At 40.9% G+C, this 7659-nt stretch overlaps 1 pseudogene across 1 annotated transcript; it reads right to left on the minus strand.

The window, feature by feature from the left end:
• Nucleotides 1-638: 638 nt before the first annotated feature.
• Nucleotides 639-7315, minus strand: LOC101575946 (annotated as a pseudogene). Its single transcript, XR_002821146.1, has 2 exons — nt 7175-7315; nt 639-2274 (listed from the first exon to the last, which is right to left on the minus strand). The product of XR_002821146.1 is annotated as a U4/U6.U5 tri-snRNP-associated protein 2 pseudogene (transcript).
• Between the last annotated feature and the right edge of the window lie 344 nt (nt 7316-7659).

A 7659-nucleotide genomic window follows, 5' to 3' on the forward strand; every position in this document is an offset into this window, starting at 1 on the left:
TACCTCAGAGATCTAAAGAAAACATTTCTAAAATTCATCTGAAATAAGAGACCTAGAATAGCAAAAACAATCCTGGGCAACAAAGGAAAGGCAGGAGGCATCAAAATCCATGACTTGAAATTATACTACAAAGATACTGTGATACAATCAGCATGATACTGGCCAAAAAAACCCCTCGATTTGAAAAGAAATAGGAGAATGTTTAATCCATTTCAACAAAACATATCCAGAAATGAAGCGCAGGAGAATCATCTACTTACAATAGATGACTTAAGTCACTGTCTTCACATTCTTATTCCCAGAATCCCAAGTCCTGATGTCTGTAAGACATTATCTATCCTTTCAATACACCAACCTACTTAGAAATAAATTATATCCACCTGTAAAAAAGTTCTGCCTGCTGAAGCTAAAAGGGAGAGAGACAGGAAGGAGAAAGAAACATGAATTTACAATAACCTGATCTAAACACAGCTGGGACAGCACAGGACCATTCCAGGTAGATGGGCTCCTATAGTGCTCTGGTGTAGGTAGAACCCATAAGAACAGGGCTGACCCAGGGACCCTGCAGTCAGGCTGTGTTCAGTGACAACTTCAATATTCTTATTCAATGTCTCCCACTAATGTCTTGGACATCTCCTTCAGGCCCCCTACTTGTTGACTTCATCATTATCTCTCTTTTCCCAAATCTGAATGTAAGCCTCTGACAGCATGATCATCTGGGGCAGGATGTCCATCACCTGGAGATCTTGTAATTCATACCATTTTCCAGTCCTGTGATGGAGCATATGGATGCAGTAGGAGCCTTCAGAAGGCTTGCTGTCATGCACAACCTTGGCAATGAGGTCATAGGTAGTGTTCTTGTGGACTGCTTGTACTTCTTCAGATAAGTATTCTCTCAGATCCACATTTGTAATAGGGAAGTTGACAATAGTTGGATTCTTCTCCACAAAGTTGTTCTTAGTGAATCTCTTGATACAAAAGATTAGATATGGTGGCAGTTTAGTGAGCTGGAATTACATTAGAAAGTTCTCCTTGAACGTCTTATACTCCTTCTCCCTGATGCCGTTGAACTTGGCCAGGATATTGAAGAGCAGCACTTGGGGGATGATGAGCTGCTCCTTCTTGTCTTTGTAGAGTGGGGCAGTTGGGAGGTCCAGCGTCAGGTACATAAACTTGGCCTCCACCATTGTCTTCTGTTACTCATCATTATGAAACAGCTGCTCTTTTTCCTCTGCTGGCAAATCAGGATGGGGAAGCTTTTAAGTGAAGATCCTCGTGGACCCCTGAAAAACATCTGTCACAATTGTGTTCTTTTTCTTCTTTGTGCCCCCCCCCATACACACACAGCAGAGTGCAGGGCATTCAGAAACCAAAACAGAAAGTTAATGCCATCCCTTTGTTTGGTGATCTGAAAAGTCTTTTTGCTGCAAAGAACAACAGCCTGAAGCATCTCATAGGGAGAGACATGTGCCTTGAAATTCCGAGTGTTCCCCAGCTTTCTCATGAGCTCTGCAGCAGGAACATGATGTTCCCTGGGAGGTGCTTGATGTTCTCATAATTATCTTCTTCCAGGAAGTAGTTCCAGAGAGGAGGAACATTAGACAGAGCCAGAAAGACAGCATTGGCGTAATAGTTGGCCTTTATGTTATTCAGTCCCACAATACCCAGTGGTAACTGGTACCATCATATGCCCGGGACAATTTGGCCTGCTTGTCCAAGTTTGCAATCTGCTGCTTTGTGAAAGTAGGCTTCAACATACATGATATCCTCCAGTGAGGAATCAATGATCTTGTAGTTGTCTGGAAGGCAGTAAAACTTGAGAGTATGGAGGTTGAGGAAGACATGGTGGTTAAACTGTACACTGTGAATGTAGGTTTGAGACTTTAAGCCCTGGCCTTGAAAGTATTTGCCACATACCAGATGGGCATATGAGTTGATATGAGAGAGTGAGATAGAACACAGCTTCTCAAAGTCAAAACCCAGCACACTCCTGTTACTAATATCCAGGTATGGGCCGTGGTGGCTCCTCCAGCCCTCAGAATCCATAAGACTATTCTTTGCTTGCACCTGCCACTCAGGCTCTGAGCCCTTGTTCACCTCGTGCTCCCACTTCACCAGCACCAGGGCATCTCGCTTTCTCCCCTGCTCAACCTCTTACTTCATGTGCACCAGGTTGCCCCAGAAGCTTGGGGCCTAAGTCTCCCGCTCCTGCTCCACACAACACAAGCTGCTCCTTGACTTGGACTCATGCTTCCCGCAGGTGGAAACATGAGACTACAAAAAACTGAGGATTAATGGAACAGATTAGAAGATGCAGAAACAACTGCAAACACGCTAAGCCAACTTATCTTTGACAAAGTAGTTAAACATGTTCTTGGGAAAAAGATAGCCTCTTTAATAAACAGTGCTAGAAAAACTGGCTTACTATATACTAAAGACTAAAACTAGACGCAGTTCTATCACCATGCACTAAAATAAAGTCAAATGGATCAAAGATTTAAATATTAAAACAGAAAACCCTAAATCTACTGGAAGAGAAAGTATGTAGAAATCTTGCAAAAATAAGTATAGGTAGAGAGTGCATAAACTAAACCCAAACTGCATGGGAAATATTTCCAAGAATCAACAACTGGGACTACATCATATTAAAAATCTTTTACATATCAAAAGAAATAATCAACAGAGTGAAAGGACAACCAATAAGTTGGAAAAAACTTTTAGCCAATTGTTCTTCAGACAAAGGACTTCTATCTAGAATATATAAAGAATTGAATACAAAAATACCCCCCAAATTCAAAGACCCAATCAAAAAATGGGCATCTGAGATGAATACACTTCCACAGATGAACCAATACAAATGGCAAGTAAATATATGAAAAATGTTCAACATCACTAATCATTTAAGAAGTGCAAATTAAGACAACACTGAGATATAATCTCAGTCCTGAAAGAATGGTTATCAAGAAAGCAACCAACAAATGCTGAAGAGACTGTGGTGACAAAGAAGCCTTTGTCCACTCTAGGTGAGAGTGTACACTAATGCAAGCACTGTGGAAATCAGTATGGGGATTCCTCAAAAAGCTAGAATTAGGAATTCCTCAAAAAGCTAGAATTAGAGATCCCATTCAACCCAGCTATTCTTCTCTTCAGTATCTTCCCAGAAGAACTGAAAACATCATAGCACAGTGATATATGTGGACCCATGTTTATAGCAGCAAAATTTGTCATAGCTAATTCCTGGAAACAACACAAATACTTATCAACCAAAAAATGAATAAAAAAGAGGTGGTATATTTATACAAGGGAGTACTAGTAAGCCATAAGGAAAGATAACCTTGAGACTTTTATAGGTAAATGGATGCAACTTGAGACCATAATCATTAGTGAAGTAAGTCAGGCTGTCATGTATAAACATCATGTTGTTTTCCTGGTGTGAGAAACTGCAAAAATAAACAATGTCTAAAATGTACAATAGATATTGTGAAATAGAAAGAAATTGTTGAACTGGAAAAAGAAACTCAGATTGAGTAAAAGTAAAAGGACAGACGAGAAAAGAAAGAAAATGGAAGTTAATTATACTATTAGTGTCTCTTAGTTCATAGAAAAGGGAAGTTTACACTAATATTGATTGTGGAATTTCTTATGTCCATATCTTGTACTCTGAGTAACTATTTTAAAGATAATATGTAATGTATTAACTATTGCGATGTTCGTGTTATCTTGTAAAACTTTTTTTTTTACTTTTTTGTAAGGTAAAAAATAATAAAATAAAAACAAAAGACTTTAAAAATCAGTGGTAAGATGACAAGAAACTAGAAGATAAACTTCAGAAAGAAGAAGGGTACTAGAGGAAAGGGAAAGGAGGATAATGGGGTTGCAAATGATCAAGATGTATTAAATGCATGTGCCAATTTCCCCAAATGAACCTTGCTTTTATGTATTCCTAATATGCTGCAATAAAACAGAAAAAAGGGATGAAAGACATGTGTATGGGGACAGATTTACCCTAGAGAGAAGTGCTATACTAAGAAGGGAAAGAAAAATACAAGATTGAAGAGGCCTGTAAAATAAGTTAGTAGAGTCAGGGGTGGGAGGAGGCATTCCTTTTCTAAGTACTTAGTTTTTAAATGACTTAAGAAAGAAGATCATTAAGAAAAGTGAGGGGAAGAAGGCAGTACTGAAGCTTTGGAGGAAAATAGAGATATGAAATAATTTCAAGGTATGGGAGAAGCAAGCTAATCAGGGAAGTAGAGTATAAGATGGTCAAGTATCATAAAACTTAGAGCCATCAATTTGAAGTGAGACCAGTAGCAGGTGCTATATTTTGCCTTGAATGTATAGTAGATAGATTTGGGGTCAATGTGGCTGAGGAGGATCAAGTAACTTAAAGGCCAGAGGTTTAAGTAGAAGATCCTTTTGGAAGTGAATGTTACAGAGAGTAAGCAGAAGAGTGGGTGTACAGAGCGGGAAAAAAAGGAAGAGCAAAGGTTTAAGGTCTTCTCAAAATGAAGAGATGACTTGGCCATCAGTAGATACAGATAAAGGTCATTAGTGGAACCAGGCCAAGAATTAAGGTGGAGAAACAGTGGGAGAAGAGTTACACTGCTGGTTTTCCACAGGAAGTGACTTTCCCACCGCAGGAGAGCTATGGCAATGTCAAGAGATAATTTTAATTTGCACAGCTCTGGGCAGGTGCTAGTGACTTCTAGAGAGTAGAGGTCAGTGCTATTGCCAAACATCTCCAAAAGCACAAAACACCTCATAAGAGTGACATAGCCCAAAACATCAACACTGCTCAAATTGAAAAGCCCTGAGTTACACCAAGAAGGTAAAGGCAATGGCCACTGGATAAAGTGGCCAGTCCAAAGGGGAGGAATTTGAGGAGCAAAAGTGTGGGAAGTTGCCTCAAAACTGGAGGCAAACAAATCACTAAAGGGAAAAGGATCCGGATGGCAAGAAGGACCTTGGAAGATTAGCTTTTTGGTGGTAACTGAGGGATGTCAGATACTATGGGTTTAATCCTGAGGAAAGAAGTTGAAGAGAAGTTCCGTTTATAGCTTGCTTCTTTGGACTAGTGTCTGGTGAGCTGTGGAGGTCAGTGGGGCAGAATGAAAGACGAATGGAGCATGTGTGCACATGTGTATATGCAAACACACACTCAGTGTGCTTACCAGGAAGAGAATACCAAAATGAGTACTCTTTTTGTCCATGAAAAAGGGATAGAATTTTGCCTCATATCTAGATAGGTGTTTATTATAAATAAAAAAAACTCAAAGTAGCAAAATTCTAAATTAACATGTCACATTTTGAAAACGGTGGAAACTGAATATGTGTGGTGTAAGAAAAAAAATCTGTAAAGTGTTACAGTGCCAAATGAATGTACCTTACATGTGTCATTTACATCCTGGAGGCTTCAAATGTTTCCTTTTTATTCCCTCTGTGCCAGAACACTGCAAATTTGGGGGAATCTGTAGCTGTTGGTGTTAAATATTTTACTCCTCATTTTCACGGGCAGAGTTATTAGGTTGAGGAAAAAGCTACAGATTTCTTAAATATATTTTCCCAAGGGGCTGGCCAGATAGCTCAGCGGACTAAAGCTCCTGCTTAGGCAAGCACAGTGACCAGGGTTCGATCCCCAGTGTGCATTTATGGCCCTACCCCCGGGGCCCGCTGAGATGGTGATTGAGACTGGGCATGGTGGTGCGCACCTGTAATCCCAGCCCTTGGGAGGCTGAAAATAGGAGGATCGCTATGAGTTTGATCTGTGTAGTGAGGTCCTGTAGACCCTACACTAAATACATTAAAAAAAGAAATATTTTCCCAAAATAAACCAGTGATTTCATTGAAGTTTTTTAAATTAATAGGCTGCATTTTTCAATAGTTTCAGTTTACAGAAAAATGGAGGGTGTGAACAGTTGCCATATAACTTCCTACTATTAACATCTTGTATTGTTTGCTACTTTTGTTACAGTTGATGAGCCAATCTCAATAGAATGTCATCAGTCCCTAGGTTTTATTTGCTTTACAGTAACACCAAAATGAATATGTTTTTACCTGGCCTGCAGTATAGCACAGCAGGTCAAGTCAGTGCCAGAAAGGAGCTCTGCTAGGCTAAAACAAGAGAAGCGGCTGGGGACTGCTGCTTATACATCAGCTACAGGTCTATTTAAGTGAGAGGCAAGACCGAAGCTTGCTACAAAAATTGGGTATGCAAATGTGCATACCAGTTACCTCCCTTCCTGATCTTAGCTGTGATGGAGTGTCCTTTCTCTTCTTTGTCTTCTTCTTTTATTTTATTTTTAATTTTTTTGTCTTCTTCTTTAAAAAAAAAAAGTAGTAGGAGTTTGGAAGGGGCACCACACTGCTTGTTTGGTTGTAGTTATGTTGAAGTGGAGCTTGATAGCCAAGGAGGACACTGCTAGATAGCTAAGGAGGACACTGAAGCAAACTGTCCTAGTTCACTGTGGGGAGAAGAGGAAGAGACAAAGAAGTCTAGGGATAAGGACTACACTGGCCACTGGACAAGCCTAAACCCCCTTCTCCAGCCCACATGGAGGAAAAAATGCATCTAGTGCTTGTCATCTAACTCATCCTCCAGCCCCTCAGAAAGATGTCATCACCCTTAATCTTCAGGGGAGATGAAGGTCAAAAGTCCATCTTCTGTAATTGCTTCAAAGCTGACCTACCTGAGTAATAATGTCCATTGCCAACTACTCTAGTGATACACTGAGGTACTAGCTCCTCCTCTGGAAACATCAGCTGGAAGTCCTGCATCATTATAAGATTAAGGTGGAATTTCTTTATTCTGGAAGGTCCAAACTTCATAGTACTTTAAAAATACAAGTATAACAATTCCTTCTAAAGAATAGATACTCCAGCCAGTGCCATCCTATGGACTGACCCTCTGAAACTCCAACTCCTACAAGTGCTTCTGGTTCAGAAACTGCCTCTTAAGACAATTTCTTGCCTTATTGAGAAGGACAAGCTATCTGCTATACCTCCCACACATTGAGATGGTCCACCACCACCCTCTCCAGACTGCTCATGTTCTGCTGGAATAGAAATTCATTCCGCTTTTATACTCCAGGGTTTTTTTCTATCTGGACACAAATCACCTCTCTAGCCATCAGGGATTCATGATTGCCCTCCCAATCCATAAATTGCTGATAGCTACTCTAAGCTCCAGTGACTCCAGGATTAGAATTAGCCAATTGGCCACCAGTTCAATCTGTGCTATCTTGCAACTGGAGCCCGTGGTAGATGTGCTTAAGCTTGGAAACACAATCCGTTTAGATACCTCCTTATCTATTAGCATGTCCGTACCTCATTACTGTGTCCAGAGTGTGAGCACCTCAAAATCAGACATTGCTTACCAGCCAATGTCATTAATTGTCTGTCTACAAACCTTGTCCACCTAAACTGACACCTGGACCTGGGCTTGGGCTGGGTCTGGAGGGGTCCCGAGAGCACGGCAGAATTTTTCACTCACACGCTGGGCTTGGGCTGAATCCAGAGGGGTCCAGTGGGCTCAAGTGAGCACAGAAGCTCTCTCACACACTCGCCGGGCCTGGGCTTGGGATGGGTCCGGGGGGGTCCTGAGAATGTGGTGGAAGTTCTCATTCACACGCCTGGGCCTGGGCTGATTCTGGAGGGGTTTGG

Source organism: Octodon degus, unplaced genomic scaffold (assembly GCF_000260255.1).
Source record: "Octodon degus isolate 3935 unplaced genomic scaffold, OctDeg1.0 scaffold00041, whole genome shotgun sequence".
Taxonomy (NCBI): domain Eukaryota; kingdom Metazoa; phylum Chordata; class Mammalia; order Rodentia; family Octodontidae; genus Octodon; species Octodon degus.